The 25455-nt window shown below is 40.9% G+C and overlaps 2 long non-coding RNA genes across 2 annotated transcripts in view; both read left to right on the forward strand.

Moving 5' to 3' along the window:
* The window catches only part of LOC109171760, an 80416-nt gene that overhangs the window by 43407 nt on the left and 11554 nt on the right, over positions 1–25455 (forward strand). The gene's annotated exons all lie outside the window — the stretch shown is intronic.
* LOC109171749 lies at positions 17027–17644 on the forward strand. Its single transcript, XR_002052651.1, has 2 exons — positions 17027–17165; positions 17337–17644. It is a non-coding gene; the product is annotated as an uncharacterized LOC109171749 (long non-coding RNA).

The following is a 25455-nucleotide window of genomic DNA, read 5'->3' on the forward strand; positions in this document are numbered from 1 at the left end:
TTTTTTTTTTTGCCTAGTGTTAGACTCAAAACATAGTCCTACGAGACTACGCCATCGGGCTCCCCGTCGGGGTTGGTACGCGAGGTCGGACCTCGTGCCCCCTTAGGGTGCGTCAGCCGCTCGGGTTAAGTCCTTCCGGACTACGCCACCGGGCTCTTCCGTCGGGGTTGGTACGCGAGGTTGGACCTCGTGCCCCCTTAGGGTGCGCCTAACCGCTCGGACCTAGTCCTGCCGGACCAAGCCACCGGGCTCCTCCGTCGGGGTTTGTACGCGAGGTTAGGCTTCGTGCCCCCTTAGGGTGCGTGCTAGCCGCTCGGGCCAAGTCCTTTCGGACTGTGCCCCCGGGCTCTTTCGTCGGGGCTAGTACGCGAGGTCGGCCCTCGTGCCCCCTTAGGGTGCGTCCTCCATCGGGGTTAGTACGCGAGGTCGGACCTCGTGCCCCCTTAGGGTTCGCAGGGGAAGACATGAGTGAGCACTCATTCCCCTTTGTTTCTTGATTTTTTTTTTAAGGAGAAAGAATGGATGAGAACCAATGTTGTGATATTATTGCCGTTCACTAAAACATTATTGGGGGAGGGGAATGGTCTTCCTCTTAAAATAGCATTTCAAAGTCCACCTTTCACGCGGTGGGTCTACTGGTAGAACTTCAGCAGGTGTTCTGAGTTCCAAACCTGGCTATTATCTTCCCTTTGGGGGTCTTGAGCTTGTAACTACCCGGGCGGACCACGGCTGCTACAATGTATGGGCCTTCCCAGTTGGCAGCAAATTTTCCTCTCGCCTGGGGCTGGCTTGCCTCCCTCCTCCTGAGCACGTAGTCTCCCGCTTAGAAGTAGCGGGGCCGTACCCGCTTGTCATGGTAAGCTTTGGTTTGCCTTTGGTAATTCTCAGCTCGGATCGCAGCTGCTTCGCGCCTGTCATCGATCAGGTGGAGGTCAGTTCTATGGTGCTCCTCATTTGTGTCGGGGTCGTAGTCCTCCTCCCGGCGGGAAGGTATGACTACCTCTGTTGGGGCTCGAGCTTCGAACCCGTAGGCCAAGGAGAAAGGTGTCTCCCCCGTGGCCCTCCGGGGGTGGTGCGATAGGCCCATAGAATGGCGTCGAGCTCCTCTACCCACGCTCCCCTTGCGGATTCCAATTTCTTTTTCAGACCGCCCACTATGGTGCGGTTGGCATTCTCCACCTGCCCATTTGCTTGGGGATAGCACATGGCCACCCGGCTGTGAGTAATGTGCCATTCTGCACAGAACCCCTTGAACTCTTGTCCCTCGAATTGGCGTCCGTTGTCGGTGATGAGTTGCATCGGGACCCCAAAACGGCACAAAATGTTTTTTATACAAAGTGCTTGCAACGGGCGCTTGTTATGGTTGCCAGTGGTTCCGCCTCCACCCACTTGGTAAAGTAGTCCACTACCACTATGAGGTACTTCCTTTTTCCCGACCCCATAGGCAGAGCTCCCACTAGGTCCACTCCCCACCTGGAGAAGGGGATGACCGAGCTGATGGGGGTGTAGCTCGTGGCGGGTCGGCCGAGGGTGACCTGGAAATGCTGGCAGGTCTCGCTAGGGGTGAGCATCGGTCAGTTTTGGTCGGTTATCGGTTAATAACCGAAATAATCAAAAATTCCACACCCTTCGCATAACCGACCGAAATAACCGACACACATCTCATAACCAAACCGACCGAAAACCGAAAATTTCGGTCGGTTATTTTTAACCGAGCTTAATTACCTAACAGGCTGAAATTTCATTAAAATTTTAGTCTAAACTCAAAAATTTAACTACTAAAAATAAATTACTAGTTAAAACAATCCATCACATAAAAATTTCAAAATCAAATGTCTAAAGTTGCAATGTCAAGTTATCCACACTCCACACTCCAAAGTCCAAACACAATATTAAAACTTAAAAGTACAACTTAGAAGATAATATTACAACCCCAAGTCTGAAAATGATCTCAATGCCAAAATAAAAGTACATTAAGTAATGCTCCAATTCTTCCAAATAGCTCACTGCCTCATTGCCAAGTTGCCAACTACCAAGTCCCTTTTCAATGTGCTAAAGTGCTCACTGCCAAAGTGCATAATTTCAAACATTAATAACTAATAAAATGTAGCAAAATTTAAAACACAAATAAAATTATATTTTACCTATTTCTTCAATTGATTTGGACTTCTCAATTCTTATGAGTCGATCACAGCATCCAAACTAAGCTTTGTCAAATCTAAAAACACATCACAAATTACAATACGGTTAAATCATAACACATAGCATATTATGATTTATGAAATATGAACTATAAAAGAAATACAAATATAAAGTAAAACATACCAAGGTCAAACTTATCCATTTCAACAAGTTCATTCTCCATATCATCCTCACGGATCTCACGTGTTCCTTGTCTGATCCAATCTTGAGTACAAATGAGTGCTTGCACTATTTTAGGAGTTAAAGAACTCCTATAAGTATCAAGAACACGTCCACCTGTACTAAAAGCCGATTCAGAAACAACGGTTGATATGGGCATAGCTAATATATCACGAGCCATGGCAGACAAGATGGGAAACCGATGGCTATTCTTCTTCCACCAAACAAGAATATCAAAATCATCATTATCTTCATCATTATCAAGTTCTTCAATAAGGTACCTATCCAATTCAGACTTCTGCTCTCGACAACCCATTTCAACCTTATACTTCTTAAAATCATTCTTATTCTTCTTTTCTTTCCCCTTCCTTTGAGAGACATCATCACTTAAAGATGAAGAATGACTATGCCCTATACTCTCTCTTTGTATAGATTGAGAAGATTGAGGTTGATGCATTTTTCTGTATTCTCCAAATAACTCAACCATTGCATATCTAACTTTAGAAGACAACACAGCAGCTTGATCTTTCAATTGATCCACAGGATACATCTTTTTAAAACAAAAATCAATAAAAGTATATTTGTATCTAGGATCAAGTACACATGCAATGTAAAGCAACATATTCATTTTCTCCACATTCCCCCAATACTTGTCATACTTTTCAACCATTCTTTTAGCCATTGCACTAAACTCAGAATCAGAATTTTTCATCCAATCACGTAAAGTAGAGTAAACATCACAAACTTCATCAAGATAAACATTGGCAGTGATATACAAAGAACCAGAAATCTTCACAGTAAGATCATAGAAATGTTGCAAGAACATACTTAATCTCCTAACACTTTTCCAATCTTCACCATTTGGAACACCATCACCAAATAAGAGGTCATGTCTATAATTAGGGTCAACTTCTTCAAATCTCTCAAATGCCCTCTCAAAATTTTGAGCTGAATCTAACATAAGTCGAATTCCATCTAGTGCTCACATCTAATCTCAACAAAGCTTTAGATTGGATCTTTTCTATCTCAACACATTCTTTAAATTTGTGCAATCTAGATGGTGATTGCCTCACATACCTTACAGCTCCCCTAACTTTAGCAATTGAATCATTCACATCCTTCATCCCATCACTAACAATAATGTTAATGATATGTGCAATGCATCTCATATGAAGATATTTCCCTTGTAGGATACTAGTACCCAAATTATTCAACTTTCTTCTTAAGTATCCTACGACAACATCATTAGAACTAGCATTATCAACTGTAACGATGAAAACATTATCAATGCCCCAATTACGCAAACACTTTTCAATTGCTTTACCCACATCCTCACCCTTATGACTTGTAATTGGACAAAAGTTAATTATCCTTTTATGCAATTTCCAATTATTATCAATGAAATGACATGTAAGACACATGTAATTTACCCTTTGCAATGATGTCCAAGTATCCGTGGTGAGTGACACTCTAAAAGAATGCGAATGCAACAAAGTATTCAAATTTATCTTCTCATCCAAGTAAATATCATAGCAATCCCTAGCAATAGTCCAACGAGAGGGCACTTTAAATCTTGGACAAGCAATAAGCATACATTTTTTAAATCCCTTTGCTTCCACAAACTTAAAGGGCAATTCATCTTCAATAATCATTTCAGCTATAGCCCTCCTAAGAGCTTCTGCACTATATTTCCCAAAACTTATTGAACTCTCCCCTTCATTTACTTGGCAAATTAATTTAGTTTGTGCGGGATCAGAACTACTACGTGGCAATTTAGAACTTTTTACATGAGCTTTCAATGAACTAGTCCCATTCATTTTAGTGTCAGCAAAAAGTTCTCTTTCACAATAATTGCACCTAGCTTTCTTTTCACCACTCTCACTAATGAACTTATGGAAGTGATCACATACCTCTGACCTTGGTCGTTTAGCTTTCGGTTTACTCTTTTCAACCCCAGTACTTGTAGTTGTTCCACCAGTTGTATTAGCAGCTTGTGCTTTTGCCCTTGTCCCTTTTCCTTTCACAATTGAGTCTGAATCTGTTGGTTGACTTGATTCTGCTGATACCTAGTAAAAGCAAAAATAAAAATCAAATCTGTTGCTCAATATATTACTAAAAAATAAAAATCAAATCTGTTGCTCAATAAAAATACCTAGTCAGTACTCAGTAGATTACTAGATTATAGATACAAAATGTATAAAATAAACACAAATATAAAACTAATGCATACATATTATTATATTAACTAATTAACATATATTAATTGTAATTAATAGATTTAGATACATGCATATATATATATATATTGTAATACTACTGTCTACACTCTACTGCATACATATGCATTACTACTGGTGGAACATATATTAATTGTAATTAATAGATTTAGATACATGCATATATATATTGTAAATACATTCTGATAAATGTGAGGTGCCTATATCTCAAGACAACAATGGGAAGGCCTATTCGGGTCTTTTAACTTGGAATTGTGTCTTTTGTATTCTTTATTTAAGCTCTATAGGTAGACATTGCACAATCAGTCTTGTACTCTGCCATTGTCTACAACCATTTTTGTTTCGATGTCCTCGTGGATTTCCCTGTTATTGTTACAAGGCTTATCACTGGGTATTTGGATTTATTGAGATTTTTGATATCAGTCTCTCTTGTTTTTGAAAAAAAATAAATAATAAAAAAATTCTGATAAATGATTTCATAACCCTAGAATAGTAGAACTAGAACTCTGAGTAGCTATGGCTTATGGGTTATGACCTATGGAGATTGAGAGAAATTACAGTATCATTTGAAGGAGCAGGACTCGACCGGCTTGCCGCAGATCGACCAGACTGAAGGCAGAGCTTCTTCTTAATGGGTCTCATTGCCTGTCGCGTAGAGGAGGCCGAGGTATAGCAGGACAGCAGGTTGTGTAGAGGAGGCCGAGCCGCCGAGGTAGTCCGGCAGCAAGAAGCGAGAAGTGTAGGCGGCGTGTAGCAGCGTCGGGCGTCGGAGAGAAGCGAGAAGTGTGAAGTGAAGAGTCTGAAAATGAATAAGTGATTGGGATTTAGGGCTTATCTCTTTACTGCTTTACAACTACTAACACGTACATAGCCATTATTTATTTATTTTAATATTTTTATACTTTAAATAAGTATTGGGCTAATACACAATAGGCTTAGTAATGGGCTTCTCCCTCGATTTTTCGGTCGGTTATTTAATTTTTGGCCCAAAACCGATAACCGATCGAAAAACCGAAATGACCGATTTTTTTTAAACGTAATAACCGATAACCGAAATTTTCAGTCGGTTCGGTTATCGGTCATCGGTTTTTCGGTCGGTCCGGTTATTTTGCTCACCCCTAGGTCTCGCAACCCCTAGCGTAGTCAGTGCACTCCTTGGCCATTTTGGGCCAAAAGTACCCCTGTATGATGGCCCTTCGGGACATGGCGAAGGCCCCTTGGTGGGCGGAGCAGGTCCCCTCGTGGATTTCTTCCATGACCGCCCTGGCTTCGTCCGGGTAAAGGCAGCGCAACAAGGTGCCGTTATAAGACCTCTTGTAAACTGTGTCCCCCATGATTACGTACGTGGGGGCTCGTCGTTTCACCAGTTTGGCATCGGCCTCGTCGGGAGGCAATGCACCTGTTCTCTTGTATTCCTTGAGGTGGTCCAACCAGCAGGGAGGCCTGGTTTGCACGAGTAGGACCGGGTAGGCGTCCAGGCTCGACCTCTTGAAATCCTCAATTCGAGCTATTTGTGAGATATGTTCCGGGGCCCCTTAGGCGAGCTTGGATAAGATGTCAGCATCTGTATTCTAGTCTCGGGGTACCTGTAGGACCTTGTAATTGATCAGCTGCCCCAGTAGCTGGAACACCACGTCCCGGTACCTCCTCATTCTTTCATCACTTGCTTCAAATTCACCTGTGACCTGTCCCACCACGAGTCTAGAGTCACATCGGATTTTGAGCTTCTCCACCCTCATATTTAGTGCGAGGCGGAGCCCCCCCCCCCCCCCAGGAGTGCCTCATACTCGGCCTCGTTGTTGGATAACTTGAACGTGAAGCGGAGGGCGTAGTAGGCCCGGAACCCCTCTGGTGTTATGAGGACGACTCCACCCCCGCAGCTTTTGGTGCTGGAGGACCCGTCCGTTGAGAGGGTCCACCACTCCTCGTCTTCATCCCGGACCCGCTCCGTTGCCTCCCGGGCAGTGCACTCGACTATAAAGTCAGCCAGCGCCTGCCCCTTAATGGCGGGTCGGGGCTTGAACTGGATGTCGAACTAGCTCAGCCGCATGGCCCACCTGACCAACCTGCTGGCCGACCCCGAGGCCCTCAGCACCGCGTCTAGTGGCTGATTTGTGAGGACCTGTACGGGGTGGGCCTAGAAGTAGTGGTTCAACTTTTTTGTCGTCGCATCTACCGCAAAGATAGCCTTCTCCACGGGTGTGTACCTGACCTCCGCCCCCCGTAGAGCTTGGCTCGTGTAGTATACGGGCCGCTGGAACCCCTCGTTGTCCCCGACCAGCACGGAGTTGACCGCGGCCTGCGAGATGCCCAGGTATAGGTATAGGACCTCCCCCTTAACGGGTTTGGCCAGGGGGGGAAGTGACATAAGGTACGTCTTGAGGTCCTCGAACGCCTTCTAGCACTCTTCGGACCACTCGAAGCCCTTCGTCTTTTTGAGGACTCCAAAGAACGGCAACGATCGAAAGGAAAAAGCCCAGGGCTGCCAACCGGCCGTTGAGGCGCTGGACCTCCCGGAGGGACCTCGGAGGTTCCATGTCCAGGATGGCCTTGACCTTGTTGGGGTTGGGCTCAATGCCCCTCTTCGAGACCATGTACCCCAAAAATTTCCCCCCGTGTACCCCGAAGGTACACTTCTTGGGGTTCAACCGTAAATTGAAGCGTTGCATAATCGAAAATACCTCGGTAAGGTCGTCCGTGTGGAGGTCGGCGTCGGTGCTCTTGACGATCATGTCATCGACGTAGGCCTGGAGGTTGCGGCCGAGGACCTGCTTGAACACCTTGGCCACCATTCGGATGTAGGTGGTGCCTGAATTTTTCAGTCCGAAAGCCATGACCTTGTAGTAATAGACCCCCTCTGGCGTGGTGAAGGCCGTCTTCTCCTCGTCGGCCTCCTCCATGAAAATTTGGTGGTACCCCCTGAACGCATCTAGGAAGCTCATAAGGGCAAAACCTGCAATCTCGTCCACCAGCTGGTCAATGTTGGGGAGGGGGAAGGGGTCCATAGGGCAGGCCTTGTTAAGGTCGGTGTAGTCCACGCACATCCTCCAGGTGGGTGGCTTTGGGGCGAGGACTACGTTGGCTAACCATGTGGGGTATATGACCTCCCTGACATGGTCAATCTCTAGCAGGGTGTCGACCTCCTTTTTGATGAACTCCCTCCTCTCAGCGGAGAGGTAACTTTTGCGCTGCTGGACTGGCTTGGCCGCGGGGTCGACAGCCAGCTTGTGCGTGATCACGTCTCGGCTCAGGCCCGGCATATCCTCGGGGCCCCATGCGAAGACCTCCTTGTAGCTCCTGATGCTGTCGATTATCCGCGCCCGGAGGTCGGCCGGGAGGCCAACCCCTACCTTCACGACCCGGTCAGGTCGGCTGAGGTCGAGGATGACCTCCTCTGTCTCCACCACGGGCTCGGCCCGAGGTCGACCTGCCTCCTCCCGAAACGCCTTCTCAGCAATGGTATGGACCTGGAGGTCCTTCTAACCAATTTGGCGGCACGCCTTCAGGTAGCAGATGCGGCTCACCTTTTGGTTTCCCCGGGCGACCCCAACCCCGGTTGGTGTCGGGAACTTGAGGCATAGGTGCTCCATAGAAATCACACACCTGAGGTCCTCCAGGGCGGACCGGCCGAGAATAATGTTGTGGGCGCAACTGATCTTAACGACTACGAACTCGACCTCCCACCTCCTGGTGTGCGGTAGGGTGCCTATCTCCACCTCCAAATTGATCGACCCCTCCGTTTCAATTGAATCCCCCGTGAGCCCGGACAGGGGGGTCCGTACTTGTTCCAGTTGTCCTCTTGAGAGTCCCAGCTGGGTGAACGTGTCGTAGTACATGACGTTCACCGAGCTACCCGTGTCTACAAGCACCCGGTGCACCACCACGTTGTTGATGTCCAGCTTGACCACCAGGGCGTCTCGGTGGGGGAGGGGCCGATCTGGCAGGTCGGCGTCGGTGAACGTGACGGGCTCCCTCTTTGGTTTCTTCTCGTGGGGGTACGTGTGACCTCCCCCACGTACAAGCTCCTCGCCCACCTCTTCCGCTCGGCTGGCGAGTCCCCTCCCTCGGGCCCCCCAAAGATGACGTAGATGGTCCGTTTCTTCGGGGGCTGGGAGTCCTCCGTCGTCTTCTCCTCCTCCTCGGAGCTGTGGTCGTGGTGGTCCCTCTTACGGGGAGCCGAGGTGGATGGCGCCTGGCCACCCCCCTTCCTCCATACGTTGCCTGGCTTCTGGCCTGGCGCCTGCCCTTGTGCCTGCCCTTGCGCCTGGCCAGGCCTCTTAATGAATTGGCCGAGGTAACCCATTTGGATGAGTTCCTCGATTTGTCTCTTTAAGAGGATGCATTCGTCCGTATCGTGCCCTTTCTGCCGGTGGAACCTGCAGTACTTGTTGGGGTCCCCCCTTGCTGATATCTTCATGCACTCCTCCTTCGGGAACACCACGATTCCCTGGTCCTCTGCGTGCACCAAGATGGTACCCACTGGTTGTGTCAGCAGGGTGAGATAGCGTGTGGGGTTCAGCCTGGGCCCCTCAGCGTACTCACGTCGGTGCGGCCGCGACGCATTGCGCTCCTCCTGGGGTGCCTTGTCTTTCCGACCTCGTCCTTCCTCCTGCTCCTTCTTCCTCTTCTCGGCAGCCTCGGCGTCAGCGTACCTTGCTGCCTTGTCCATCAGGTCGTTATAGGTCCTGGGGGGGTACCTGATGAGGTCCTGGTGAAAGGCGCCTGACCTCAAGTTGTTTCGGAAAATCACTATCCGACTTCCCATCAAAGTCGGCAACCCCCATGGCCTCTTTCTTCCACTTGCTGAGGTACTCGGCGAGTGATTCCGAGCTCCCCTGCTTCAAATCACACAAGTCGGCAATTTGCTTCTTCCGCTGTATGCTGGTGGCGAAATGGGATAGGAACTGCCGGGTGAGGTCCGCGAAGGTGGAGATGGACCCCGCCGGGAGGGATCCGAACCAATCATGCGCCTGCCCGTCCAGGGTGGCGAAGAACCCCCTACACAGGATGGCGTCTGTTGCCTCGGTGATCATCATGGCATCTCTGTACCTGGTCAGGTGTGCCCGCGGGTCCGTGGTCCCTGAGTATGCTTTAATGGTGGGAAAGTGAAAATCTCGAGGTAGGGGCTCCGACATGATGGTGTCTGCGAATGGGGAGGCCAATACGTCCTGGGGCTCCGGAGACCTGTCCCTCTCATCGATCTTCTTCTTGAGCTCGTCCATCCTCCTCTGCAGCCGCTCGACCTCTGCCCGATGGGAGCTCGGAGCTCTACCCTTCGTTTCACCTAATCGTTTGACCCGGGAGGCCTGCTCACGTTGCGGGTGGGGTCGGGGGACCCGACCTGCTGACCCGCGCGAGGCTGCCTCGTGTCGCGGTTGGGCGCGGGGCCCACGGCTCGGCGACCTCCGAGCGACCGATCCCTGTCGCGGTGGCCGGCGGGAGCATGACTCCGCCGCCGGTGGCCCGTTGGCTGGCCTCGGACCCAACCTATCCCGGGCTGTCACGCGATCGCCCAACCTCTCCAGGGCGGGCCTGGTTTGGGTCGGTGCCCTTCCATCGTCGTCACGCTGGCGGTCTTAGCGGGAGCCCACTCCTCCCCGCCTCTCCGAGGGCCGAGGCGAGTTGACCTCCCCATGGGTGATGAGTGCCTGGGGTGGCCGGGTGCTTGGACCGCTGCGCCCCCAGGTGGGAGGAGGCGGAGGCGACGCCGGCGCCCCTCCGGTGACGCCCAGGGCGGCCTGCTCCTCTGCCCGGAGGCCCGCCGCGACGCGCGCCAGCGCCGTGGAGGCTTGTTCAAAGACCGTCACCCCCTCCTGGATGAGTGCGCGAGCCGGAGCGGGGGCGACAGGGGGTGGTGGCGGTGCACCACTGCTACGGTGGTTGGTGAGTTGGGCCCTCAGATCTCCCCCTGACCTGGTGGTGGCAGCCGGTCGGATGTTGGGGGCGGGGGTCCCGTTGGGACCGTTCCCGTTCGCGACGAGCTGGGTGCCGCGGGAACCATTGGTATGAAGAGAGCTGGATCTCGATCGCGCCATCGCTGTGGATGAACAATAGTGGGGAGAGCGCTTAAGCTTGTACATCAGCTCTCAACAAGAGCACCAATGATGGAATTAATTAAACCGGGGTTCCGACTTAACTAACCCGAATAAGGATACGAATAATAAATAAGTAGTACGAACGTTATAGCAAAGGCCGTGAGACCGTAGATTGTATTAAATGCCGTAGAATTGGCTATTACGATAGTATTTCAGGACAGAGTATGTAAGAACAGTAGATCGTGTTTTAACGAGACAAGGTGGGGGGCTTTTATACAACCCCCACCCCTAACCGCCACCCCCTAAGGCGGGGGGGCAGTTAGATCCGGGTTGACCGCGCCCGGTCTCGCGACCGGGCCGCATTGTGGGGCCAGGCCGAGCCCATGTGGAGGTCGGCCCGGCCTCCTGGAGAGGCCGGCCCGGCCTCCAACGCGACCCGTGCGGGGGCCACGTGGCGACGCCTCGGCCGGGGCGGGTACGTGGCGCCGCCCCGGGACCCGTTCTTGCTTCGCGCCCTCGGGTCGGTTGGGTCGATTCCTAATATATCCGTCACAACCTTTTAAATAGAGATGTTAGCGAACAAAGCTTTTGATAAATTACTGAAATTTTGTAAAGCGCAGCACACAGTGATGTTGAAACTGACATTGTAACACAAACGATCTGTAACGCAGTTCGGGCAAACAACCCTAATCTGCGAGGCACTTCTCAATTTGAGAACTTGCCTAAATCCACTAAAAGCTCAATATTTAAATTACACTGTTTGGAACCTGAGATTACACAATAGAATGATCTTTCCTACCAAACTATTGAAACCTAAACACATGTATTACTTTCTAGGGGAATTTAGTATCCTATTCTGAAAGACTCCCGTACCTCACAAGATTAATGTTGAATTCTTAGATTCTACAATAAAGGACAACCCCTATTTATAGTAGCTAATCCTAACAGATTCGTGAATAACAAAGCTATTCCTAATCAAACTAGAACTAGAAAATCTTCAACAACAAATCCTTTTAGAACTAGTATTCTTTAATAACTATTCCTCGTAGGACTGGTATTCCTATATAGAGCTGTAATTCTTTTTGCACATAACTTTGACAAAACACTTTGAGTCAACATTCTCCCCCTTTGTCAAATTTTTGGCAAAAACCTTGATCTCTGTCTTTCTCCCCCTTAGTTGATGCCACAGTGGTGTTTGATTGATGGTAGATTAATGACAGGTTAGATCGTCATCCCATCTGTAGCTTTTATCAGATGATCTTTTCCCCATCATAACACATTCATGCTTTTGGTTGTAGACTTTACAGTTCTCTTTGAAAAATTCTACTTTGAGTTCATCATCACACAGTTGGCTTATACTGATAAGGTTTGCTTTGAGTCCTTGTACCAAAAAGACTCTTGGTAATCTAGGCAGTCCATGGACATTCAAAGTACCGCTTGCGATAACCTGTCCTTTTCCTCCATCTCCAAAAGTGACATGCCCTTCATTTTTGTACTGGATGTTCTCAAGATAATGTGGATTTCCTGTCATATGTCTTGAACATCCGCTATCAAAATACCAAACACTTTGTTCTTGGCTTGTTTCTGAGGTATACGCGACACTACGACAGCTTGTGTTTGTTGTTTTCTTACCCAGATTTTCTTATTCTGATTTCGAGCCTGTCCAGTTCAGGTCATGTTGTTATGTCTGTATTGGAGATCATACTGTCTTTTAAAACAATATGCTTTGATGTGCCCGAGTCTGTGACAGTAGTAGCATCTAATTCTTCTTCGATGTTGGAAGTGATGTTGTGACACCTCAGAATTTTCTGTTTGCTGGTTTTCACTGGAGGCTGAGATTGGAGTCCTAGGCCTTTCAGTTAGAGCCTTGATTTCTTGTAGCAGTTTTGCCTCTCTGTTTTTGGAGTCTAATAATTCATTTTGAGCTTCTTTGAACCGTTTTTCTCCTCTATCTTTTTCATCTTTTAGAAACTAATTTTCTTCCATGAGTTCTAGATTTACTTCGATGATTTGTTCCCATTTGGCATGTAGTTGAGTATATGCCTCTAGTAATTCTTGTATATCTTCTCCGTTGTTATTTTCATGATTTGCGGTGAATGCTACGAAATTGGTGTTTGTGTCTTCTTCACTGTCTGAGTCATCACTTAATGTTGTCATGTATGTCTTGTTCTTTCTTTTAAGGTATGTAGCACATTCTGACTGGATGTGTCCAAACCCTTTGCACTCATAGCACTGTATTCCTTCTGTATTTGAACTGTCTCTTCTTTTTGAAATAGATTGATTTTGTCCAGTTGGGAAGTCCCCTTGATTAATTGAAGCACTTTTGTTTCTAAATTTGTTGAATTTTTTGAGAACTCTGTTGAAATTCTTTGTTAGGAGAGCAATTGATTGTTCCATGGTTTCAGTATCAATTTCTGGACTTTCTTTCTGCTTTGATTGGAACGGAATTCCTTTGTCATTATTTTTCCCTTTTTTGCAGTATCTCAAGCTCATATGTTTGAAGATTTCCCATTAGATCACTGAGTTTGTAGGTGTTTAGATCTTTGTTTTCTTGGATGGCTGTAACCTTTATCATAAATCTCTCAGGTAGGGAACGTAAGACCTTTTTGACGAGCCTAGGTTCAGGAATAGGTTCGCCTAGGTTAAACGCATCTCCAGAGATGCTTAAAACTCTGGCACTAAATTGTGTGACATTTTCTTCTTCTTCCATTTTCGAGTTTTCAAACTCTGTCTGTATCATCTGTAATTTGGATTGTCTTACAGACGTGTTCCCTTCATGATGATCACATAATATACTCCACGCAGTTTTGGCTATGCGAGTGGTGGCAGTCAGTTTGAAGGTATCTTCTCTCACAGCTCCATAGATTGCATTCATTGCCTTCGAGTTGAAGTTATATTCTGTTTTTTCTTCTTCACTCCAGTCAATTTTAGGTTTTCTATTTCCTTTATCATCAACTGGAGTTTTCCATTCGTTTTCTATAGCATTCCAGACACCTTCTCCTTGTGCCAAGATGTATATCTGCATTCTGGCTTTCCAGTAGGAAAAATTCGTGCCAATGAGGGCAGGTGGCCTAGTGCTTGACAGTCCTTCTCTGGGAAACTCCATTAGGATCCTGCTAATAACTTAAGCAGTTTGGCTCTGATACCAATTGAAAATTTGTAAAGCGCAGCACACAGTGATGTTGAAACTGACGTTGTAACACAAACGATCTATAACGCAGTTCGGGCAAACAACCGTAATCTGTGAGGCACTTCTCAATTTGAGAACTTGCCTAAATCCACTAAAAGCTCAATATTTAAAGTACACTGTTTGGAACCTGAGATTACACAATAGAATGATTTTTCCTACCAAACTATTGAAACCTAAACACATGTACTACTTTCTAGGGGAATTTAGTATCCTATTCTCAAAGACTCTCGTACCTCACAAGATTAATGTTGAATGCTTAGATTCTACAATAAAGGACAACCTCTATTTATAGTAGCTAATCCTAACAGATTCGTGAATAACAAAGCTATTCCTAATCAAACTAGAACTAGAAAATCTTCAACAACAACTCCTTTTAGAACTAGTATTCTTTAATAACTATTCCTCGTAGGACTGGTATTCCTTTATAGAACTATAATTCTTTTTGCACATAACTTTGACAAAACACTTTGAGTCAACAATTACTTGTATTTATGTTCAGTAAGGGTTCGTTTATGTTCGCTTATTAAGATAAACGAACATAAATTAACAAATTTTAAAGCCCGAATCATAAACTGACAGAGTCTGAACAGTTCTATGCTCGTTTGTTAAGAGCTTGTAAACAAGCTCGTTTGTGTTCGTTTAATCATGTTTACGAACATCTTTATGAACAAGCAACTAAGCATATATATATATATATATATATATATATATATATATATATATATATATATATATATAGTTGTGTTGTTTATTTTGTTATTGTTTGTGAATATAGATTGTTTCTTGTTCACGGACAAATTGTGATCATGAACATGTAGTGAATCTATTTGGTTATTATTAAGGGTTAATGAACGTGAATGAACATGTTTATAAACGTGTTCATTAACAAACATTTTCGTGAACGTATCAACGAACACGTTCGCGAATGTTAACAAACACTAATGAACGCTTAACAAACGAACACAGATAAGATTTTCAAAAACCTTAACAAACGAACATGAACACGAACACTTCAAAAATGTTAACAAACAAACAGTGCACAAACAACATCCGTTCGTTTATGTTGAGTTCGTTAAGAATCCTACTTTTAAAACATATCAAAACTTAAAAATCTTCTCTTGAAAAATCATCTGCAGACCTAGGATAGCATCAACAGACCTGTAAAATCTTCTCTTCTAAGCAAATAATAAACATGAAATCATATTTCTGTTCAAAGTTAAACAACTTTTAATAAAATTTTCACTAAACTTAAAATAATTTTTTAACTTCAGAACTCCCAAACTATTGTTTAAGTTCAGTATCGTGCGTGTTTGAAATATTTAAACATGCATATATTTACTGTATAAATCTCTAACAAATTTAAGATGCATTGAAGCAATAAATGGTATAGAATTAAGATTGTTTCTGATCTACCCTCAACTTCTCATACATACCTAACAACTTCCGAGCGGTTGTCGTTGGAGATGCAAAAACCAGGGCTGCGATCATGGCAAGTATGACAAATTGAGAGAGTGGTTTGTGTGAGATATAAATATGGTCTAACTATACAGAGAATAATCTACGAGAAACTTAACTCGTAGTAGCAGGTAGATTTGCAGAATAGGATTAGCCGTTTTGTCCCATACTTGACTCAGAACCCTAAATGGTGTACTGGTATTTTCTGAGCAGCATGAGTACCATAACTTTATACTATATAATGAATATGTCATGTATCCCATCAATACAGACTTTATATAGGCATATTAGTGGAATACAGACTTAACCTAATATCCAGTCCAACCAATTACTTAATGGGCATAGTCTACTTACACCACATAATTAAGGCCTATATGGGCAAGTCTTACAGTTTGGACTTCATGGCTAATATGTGTAGCTTTTGTGTGTACACTCACCTAAGCTTTGCCTTCTTTTATAGGCACAATATGAGCTAAGGAGGGGACAACTTCAGCCAAGTTTGTCAAACAATTGACATATTAATCACAATATTATAAGTTTAATTTAATCTAACTTTTAGTGTGAGTGGTCAATTAGTCTTTCATGTTTGAGCCGGTCAGCAATGACAATCTAACTAGATTGGTTTACATTCTTATTTTTTACGGACTATAATTACAAGGCCTGATTTACTCAATGTACACCGTCGAATATAGTGATTGTTGATTACTTTCCTGAGTCTCCTCATCCAATATAAGCTGAGGAAGATCAATAAAAGCATCACGTAAACTTAGATTTCTCGCATATTTTCATCACGTAAAGCATTTAGATTTTATTGGAGGATTGAAATTAAAAGAAAAGTCATATATGATATATTACTCGCATATTTTCTTTTTCTTTTTTTTTTTTTTGTTGACATTAGCGTCATGAAAATAGACAACATTGAATTTTTTTTATATTTGATAATTTCGTACTAAACTTTAAAAGTATTTATACAATTCTATTCAATTATTTCACTTTAGTCTAAAACTTTTATTACATGTTTGGTTCACATGATGAATTTTGAAGGAATAGGAATAATATTCCGATCCATACAAGGGCTGAGCCACAATGGGGTCAGCTGTCCCCCTCCCCCACCCCCTACCCTTTATATATCCATGTACGGAGTAAATGTGTATAAATATTAAATGTACAAAAATTTATCCAAAATATTAATTATCTTAGATGGTTAGGTTTATGTTAGTTTGTGAATTGTTCTAGGTTCAAATTAAAACTTAGTGCATTAATTTTATAAATTTTATTTTATGGCCTTAATAGTAAGATTATAATTGTGATTTATGAGATTAATTTCTAATTTTAATTAGACTCTGTAACATTGGGGTTTTCTTTTAAATATATATTACTAGTGCAATACATGATTTTTATTTGAACTATGTTTTTGTTTTGAATATTTTTTATTGCTTTTTAATGTATTTTTATTTTGTTTATTCCTAGTCAACAATAGTATGAGTTGGAATAGATAAGGAATATAATATAAATTATATTTTATTGTTGGATTCACTCAAAGGAATAGATTTCAACAATTATATTACGGAGTATAATATTTGATTAGTTTAAGAAGGTAAATTAACATATGTTGTGCATAGCTAACTGGTTCAAACGGAGAAGATCAATAGAAAACTCTGATATGAATGGAGCTTGGAACCTGATTATCAAGCCAAGTATAATCTAATTCTACTTGGTGTCATCTCATAGTGGGCCTATAAAAGAAGGCAAATCTTAGTTTAGTGTACACACTAAAACCACACATATCAGCCATGAAGTCCAAACCACTCTCTCTATTTTTCATTCTTGCAATGATCGCCGCAGCACTGGTTTTTGCAACCCCAACAACCGCTGGGAAGTTTTCCGGTATGTATGAGTAGAAGTCGACGGTACAAACATATAAGCACGCCAGCTTATATATATCTTGCTGATTGAATTATAGTTTCAAGAATTATTCTTAATTACATAATAAGTTATCAGAAATATTATATTGATATGATACCATGGCTTTACTGCTACTGAACATTGTTGATGCAGGCGACATAGCAAAGGGAGTTGTTGCAGTGATACAGCCGTCGCGGCGGTGCTGTGGCGCGATCATGCACCGTGCTAAGCTCCAGGGGTATGACGACTATACCCCACCGTGTTGTGGCTGAGGACATGATATGTAAAATGGGACAGAGGAAAGAATAAATAAATAAAGCATGTTGGGATTATAAATATACTAAATTTCCTACTCTACTCTAGCTAGCTATGTTCTTCATGTTGGTATATTTCAAAAATGGCAAAAATAACCTATTAATGTAATATTTTTATAATACTATGTTGGCATATATGCTTTTGGACGATGGAAAAGTATGTCATTTCTGACTATTGAAAAGTGATTGAAAATTAAGAGATTGTGGATGAAAATCAGGTTTTCAACCACCTACAACGTCAAAAAATATATAATGGGTCAATAATTTCTGATCTCTTCCCGCAAATAGTGCTAATGTAATAGGGGTAATGGAAGATACAATTAAACTTATCATTTGATGCTATATATATCATGGTGGAAAGCATAGGAGGATGGGGATGATAAAAGAGTGAAAAATTCAGACAGTGAGATAATAAGACTGGCTCAATTTACCTGCTAATAGGTCTGTAGCGTGTTTATAAAATTCATGATACGGTCTGATAAAGTTGAAAACTATGAGTTATCAAAAACATATAAGTAAGATTGGCTCAATTCATCACCTTTGACCTCTTAATAGGTTTGGGAAAGGTTCATACTTCATACGTTTCAGGATGTAGTTAGATGAAATTGAATATTTTGGTTATCAAAAAAAAGTTGTAGGATAGGATGTTAAGGGAGATTATAAGATAAATAGATAATGTTTTAAATTGTTATTTATCATGTTATATTCCTTATTTTATTTTAAATTTATTTAACAGTACAATTTAAAATTAAGAATGACATAGACGCAGCCACCCGGCTAATAATAATGATTTTATTTAGTCAAAACTCAAAACAGTTAACACAATTAGTTATTAATTATCCATTAACACAATAAAAAAAATAATCAACTATTTGCTAATTGCTAAATATAAAAGCCCATATCTTTACATAGATTATAATTAAAATACAAATTTGTGGAAAGCCACAAAATTAAGATGTTTTCATTTATGAATGATTTATATAACTGAATTGAATATCTATTGACTAGTCTCAATCTCTATGATTTTTTAAATGGCTACAATATAGTATATATCAGCCATTCAAGGAATATCTCAGATGCAATTAATAAAATGTACCCACTACAACAACTAAACATGATACTATAATATCTCAAAAAATAATGAATATTGTGCAACAATCTTACCAAAAACAAAGTACAAACATATCCACATATTCTCATGTAAGAGGTTGTTGAGTTATCATGATTTATTCATCCATTATCTTTTCAAGTTGAGTGTAGAGACCCTTGAAACAAGAGATTTCGTCTTTCGTGAAAAAAATATCCACTGCACACACAAATATTAAATGCCCCATGATAATTTAAAGGGAAAATGACACTTTTTCCCCCTAAGTTATATACTTATAGCTATTTTTTCCCCTCAATTATTTAGGTAAGCACATTAGCCCCCTCAATTATTCTAAAAGTGATGATTCCCCCCCCCCCCCGATATATTAAATTGACATTTCTACCCTTAAAGTAAACATTTTATTTATTTTACTTCTCCAACAAATTATCGCGTATACGTAGGGATGACCACGGTTCAGATCAAACTGAACCGGACACTATAGCAATTGAATTAAAAGTTTCCGGTTATGATTCAGATCTAGAACCTAATATTTGGATTTCAATTTATTAAAATTATGAATAAAAAAAATTGGATCTTGAACCGTGAATCGGCGGTTCTGGATCCGGTTCGCAATTTTGAACCGTCTTTATTTTAAAATTTTATTTTTTTATTTTAAATAGTCTAAATTCAACAATAAATATATTTTATTTTTCAGTTCGGTACATGAATCGTCCGTTCCGGTTTGCAATTTTAATAAACTCTAAATATCGAGTTTCGATTCTAAATTGTAATTGGAATATTTCGGTTTGGTTGCTATAGTGTTTGTTTGGTTTGAACCAAATTATTGTCATAATTTGTTGGAGAAGGAAAATAAATGAAATATTTATTTTAAATATTTATTTTAAGGGTAAATATGTCCATTTAACATTTCAGGGGGAAAAACAACCACTTGAATAATTCAGGGGGAGAAAGTGCTATAAGTATATAACTTAGGGGGAAGAAGTGTCATTTTCCCTAATTTAAAATAAGAAATAATTGTTTTTAGGTTAAGTGGTGAAACAAAATTTAATTCTTAGAAGATTATTAATTATAACTATAAACAATCACATTTGTGTGAGATCCGTAAGACGGGTCAGGTCGGTGGATATGAAAATGTAATATACTGAAAAATGTAATACTAATTAAGAACAGAGTGTTCATTACTTAAACGTGAAATTATAATATTTTTTATGACAAATGTAATACTTTTATATTTTGATGTAAAACTATTACATTTTTCATCAAAAGAATTACATTTTCTCTTATAAGTAATGTTGGTAAGTGTTTGTTACTTATAAGAGAAAATGTAATAATTTTGAGGAAAAATGTAATGCTTTTAAATCAAAATGCAAATGTATTACATTTTTCTTCAAAAAAATTACATTTTTCCATATAAGTAATAAACATTTTATTCCTTATTAGTATTACATTTTTCAGTATAAGTATTACATTTGATTTTGACACGACCCGTCGGACGGATAAAGATATGTGAGTTGGTCTCACGCAAATTTTTGCCTTTGATATTTGGTAATTTCATACTAAAATTTATAAAGTATTTGCACAATCCTATCGAAATATTTCACTTACATCTAAAAGTTTTAGAGCTATACATATTAGTCAATGCAAGTGGCCGGCAAAAACAAACAATTTCTACAAAAAGTCAAAAATTGAAGGCTAAAAAGCAAAAACGGTTGAAAAATGAAATGCAGCCCAAAAAAATCTAGTAAAATGATTAGGCATTTCCTTTGTATTTATTTTTTGAAGGCAAATAATAGCGATTCATTAATGAATGAATATAGTAATAGAGTCAGGAGGGATCGAGTCCCAACACATAGAATGATCCTGATCAAATGCTAACGATGCTAATGTATGAGCATGTAAATTAACCGTTCTAGAAATAAAACTCAACGAGCAATGATTAAATAAAGACATAGATGTCCTACACTGGTCAGTAATGACCCCGACGTAGGACAGGATGGCTGTAGAGTCTGAAAGTAAAGCACTCCGCAATTCTGAGCAATTCGTAAGAAGATCCACTGTTAACACGTCCCGTTCTCTGAGTCAAGATAGGGCCTCCTTGCAAGCTAACGCCTCCACCATGAGTGGTAAGAATGAGCTTGCTAGTACTATTACGTGTCAACTGTGAAATCCAATTTTAGTCCATCAATTATTAAGCTTATCTATGACAAATAATGAGAGACAAGAAATTGCAGGGAAAGAAAAGAGACAAAGAGATAAAGTGTAATCGCATTAACTTTTTTATTGCAACACCTTATCAGAACATTACAAAGCATATATATAATTACAATAGTAATGGAAAGAAATAATGATAGACATAAGTACGAGGACCGTTACATAATCAACTCATTATGTCCACACTTAATTATATTTATAACACTTCCTCTTGGACATTATCTTATCATAATCATGCCTCATTAAAAACTAGCTAGAAAAACCCTGTGAAAACCTAGTCGAGAAAAGAGTACACGATATATGGGTAATGCATGCATGTGTTCTTTCAGTTGCATCATTAAAAACCTTAACTTAAGAAAAACATGTGAGAAAAAATCTTAGTTAAGGGAAAAAGAGTGGAACCATAAGTCTTCAGGGCAAAATCTTCAGGATTTTGGGATTAGTCTATTGAAGTATTTTTTTTATTTGCAAGTTTCCCCATTGACATTACTATATCATACTCATGTCTTGTTAAAAATCACACTAGAAAAATTCAATGAGAAAAATCTAGCGAGGAAAAGAGTACATGACATATATGTATGCATTCATGTGTTGCAAAAGAGTATAAATGTTAGTCTTTAAGACCCAATCTTCAAGATTATTTAATTCCAATCTTTTAGGATTGCTTCTAGTAAATGTCACATTCCCTGAAGATAACAATCTTCAAAGTCTACATGTTTTAAAATAAAAATATTGTAGATTACCTCTGCATTCTCCCGCGGATTGGCTGTATTTTTGGACTCTTCAATACTTGACTTATGTGTGTTTTGATTGGAGATCCCTTTGCGATAGTAGCATTGAGCAACACAGTGTCCTTCTTTCCCTCTGCCACATTTCCCTTTCTTCAGAATTGTGTCCTTCTTGAAACAGTTGTTATTGTTGGATTTAAATTCTTTTTGTTGTTCTTATTTTGACCACCAACTTTCACCATGGCATTGGTTTCAACAATATTAGCCTTTAAATTTGCCAGAAAAGTAGCTGACTTGTTTCTTTGGCAAATTGCTTCTTCAATGTTGATAGAATTCACGAACTGCTTCATGGTGTAGTCCTTCGTTTCGTGTTTCAGCTCATTCTGGAACTCTGACCAGGATACGGGCAGCTTTTCTATTAGAGCATCAGACAAAAATAAAGCATTCACTTGTGTGCCTTCAGCCACTATGTATACTACTATTTTCATAGTCGTGAACCTGTTCCACTATTGGCTTGAGTTTATCATCCTAAAATTCAACCAACGGCCAATTGCGCACGTCTTTCTTCCAGCATCGTTAAAATCATATTTTTTATACAGTAAGTCTCAAATTGTTTTGGCAGACTTTTGTACATAAAATATGTTAAAGAAACAATCAATCATTTGTTGTAGGATAGTGGCACGAACAGATTTATTATCCTTCTCGTACTTGGTATGAGCCTCTTGAGACTAAGCAAATATTTTAAGTGCAGAAGCTTTTGGATCAGAAATAGCATCAATAATGGTCACTTGGGGATCTGTAGGTGGATGTTGTGTAGCTTTAGTAGAAAACTGGTACTTGGCAGGATCATCGAATAGGACATAGTCCAATTCCAATGCTTCCTAATCCATGACCATCGTCGGTAGTTGAGACTATGCAGGGGCTTAACCTTGATAAGGTCGACGATAGACTTGTTCGAAGAGTTCAACATTGCTTATGGTAGGAATTCGGTTTTAACTATTGTAAACTATTGTAAATACATGGATCAACGTTGAAGACTTTTCTGGAACGAAACGGCAAGCGCAAGAGGGAGACAAAATATGCATATTGCTGAGGAAGAAAAAACGAGAACTCTATGTCATGTTATAATAATACTACCTTAAAAACGAATTTCCGGTAACCGATGTAGTCAATGTTTTTCGGCACGTTTTCGACAAGTAACACAGACCAACCGCGCTTAGCTTACACCAATTATAGCGGTGAACCTGACTATGCTCAGATAGACAAACTTGAGGTTTAAGTAGAAGAAAAAAAAGCTCTGTATTTGAGTGGCACTCTTGAACAATGAAATGGACTGTTTATATAACCTCTGTTGAAAAAAATAGCTTAAAATAGCATATTAAGTGGCTATTTTGTGGTCTAATTATTAGTGGGATCCCCTTTTGATTTGGTTCGGGTCGAAGTCGATTCGGGTTCTTCGTAGTGAGACGAAGAGATTGGGATATATTGTACGCTCAAAACAGATAATGGGTGAATGAGATATTGATTCTCAAAGTAGACCCATTTGAGTTGAAAAAATGAAGGGAAAATGAAACTTTTGTCCCACATTCGTTTGGAAGATGATTTGCACCACTAGTTATACAAGAGTCTTTCTAAGGCTTATTGAATTGTATAACATAGAGGCTCTCTCTCGCGCATAGGGGGGGGGGGGGGGGGGTGAACTCGTGTACACCGGCACCTGCGGGCACGAATGTCGTCCAGAGCCTTCTATATAAGAAGAAGTGGAGGCAGCAGAATTTTCACAAGAACAAGAAATCATAGTTTTCAGCTCCAAAATCTCTCTTTAGCCTACTGTGTTCTAAGCCTTACTCTTGTTCGACGGGTTCAAAGTTTGGGTGCTCAAACGTTTAACCGTAGCACATTTTTCCCTGGGGAAACCTAGGCTACAACGCTCCTAGCACTTGTGGGAGGTAGAAAATAAGGTTTTAGGAAAGAGTGATTCGCTCGACTTGTGCTAACAACCTACACCAAACCCGAGCCATATCTCTTCACCCTTTCCTTCCCAAAGTTTCTGTAAAATAATAATCCTAATTTTGTAGGATTATTATTGGGTTTTACCAACGAAATATCCAACAGCATCTGCAGGTGAACGATTTACCACAAATATTAGGAGAAACAAATGAAAGTGGATCATGAACACTTCCACGTTCAGAAGAATTATTTGCGAACAAGAAAGCTGACTAATCTGGAAAATAGGGTCAAAAATTAAAGTGTGAAATATGTTGCTACATACTCACACCCGTGCGAGCCGAGCCAAGCGGGCAAGCGGCACCGGCGACAGCACACTCCTTTTTTCCTCTCCATAAGTCTTCAAAGGGCTTAGAAAGGTTGGGGGAAAAGACTGGTTGTGAAATCAATGTTGGACAATGAGAAAGCCAAGAAGCCTTCTATTTGAAGAGTTCTACTACATGTACTCCCAAATCTTACTCCTTCAATTTTACTTATTGATGTGGGGCTTGATAAGCTATTTTTTCATGCGGGGCCCAATACAAGTGTCTACATCAAAATTTTGTGTGTGAGAATAAAAGTAAGAGTATAGAGTGAGGGTACACATAGTATTTTCCCTATCTGAATTACTTCCCAACAACAATATCATTTGTAAGAGAATGATTACTTTTAACATAGGCCTACTATAAGTCTATAAATAACACACTCGTAAACCGAAAAAAAAATACAAACTTTTATTCGGTAAATTATTGTGTGGGCCATGGTCCACATAGTGTTGTATGGAACTATGGACCATAAAAGAAAGTAAATTTTTAATATACTAAAAGTACATTATTTATGTACTGAATATATATTATATAAAATAATTTAATTTTAGTATTTAAATAATGTACTCTCCCTGAATACAAAGTACATTTTTAACATATTAAAAGTACATTATTTGTGTATTAAATATACATTATTTTATACTTCACAGTATACAAAATATGATTCACACAACTTGTGTAGACCATGGTCCACACAATAATTATTGCTTTTGTTCAATATGATATTTGCTTTCCTCTCTTGGGGGGCCGAGCTACCAAGAGCCTTTGTCTTCATCTTTCCATTCAACCATAGCTTAGTACTAGCAATATCAAACTTGACATTTATTTTGAGATTGTTCACTATTTTAACACCAACAAGAAAAATACTTTAATTGGTGAAATAAACTTTACTTTTAAAGCATTCTTATAATTATAATTAAATTTACAAAAAAAAAATTATGCACTGCCGGTGTATATAAGTGCTATACACTAGCTACACTAACGGTAAATGAGGGGATGACACCTTATTAAAAAGAAAATCTAACATTTATTATGCCCTTATTTGTAAAATATATTTCTTCTGAATTTAATAAATATATATTAAAAATTAGTTAATTTATTTCCTGCGCTTATTTATCTCCACCATCTATTATAGACTAAACCTCATGAACTCACCCGGACCTATTATAGAGTAAATTGAGTCAATCTTATAATTTATCTTGGCTTAATTTGTCATACTCTTTTATCTTCCCCATCGTCCTATGCTTTCCACCATGATAGTATCAAATGTTGAATTTAATTGTTCTTCCATTATTACCCCTATTCCATTAACACTATTTTTAGGAAGAGATCAGAAATTACTTTATTATATATTGGCGATGTTTGATAAAATAATTAGTATATCATTCAATCACTACTGGAAATTTTGAAATTTCTGACCACCTGAAAATGATCTTAAATTAAGTTGATACCAAAAAGTCCAAAAAGTGGTCGGAACAAGACTTTCAACTTGATTTATGATCACTTTCAGGTGGTCGGAAATTTCAGAATTTCCAGTAGTGAATATTGGCTTATTTGACAACTATTAGTTGTTTGACTTGATTAAACAACCAATATGAG

This window comes from Ipomoea nil, unplaced genomic scaffold (assembly GCF_001879475.1).
Source record: "Ipomoea nil cultivar Tokyo-kokei standard unplaced genomic scaffold, Asagao_1.1 scaffold0143, whole genome shotgun sequence".
NCBI classification, from domain to species: domain Eukaryota; kingdom Viridiplantae; phylum Streptophyta; class Magnoliopsida; order Solanales; family Convolvulaceae; genus Ipomoea; species Ipomoea nil.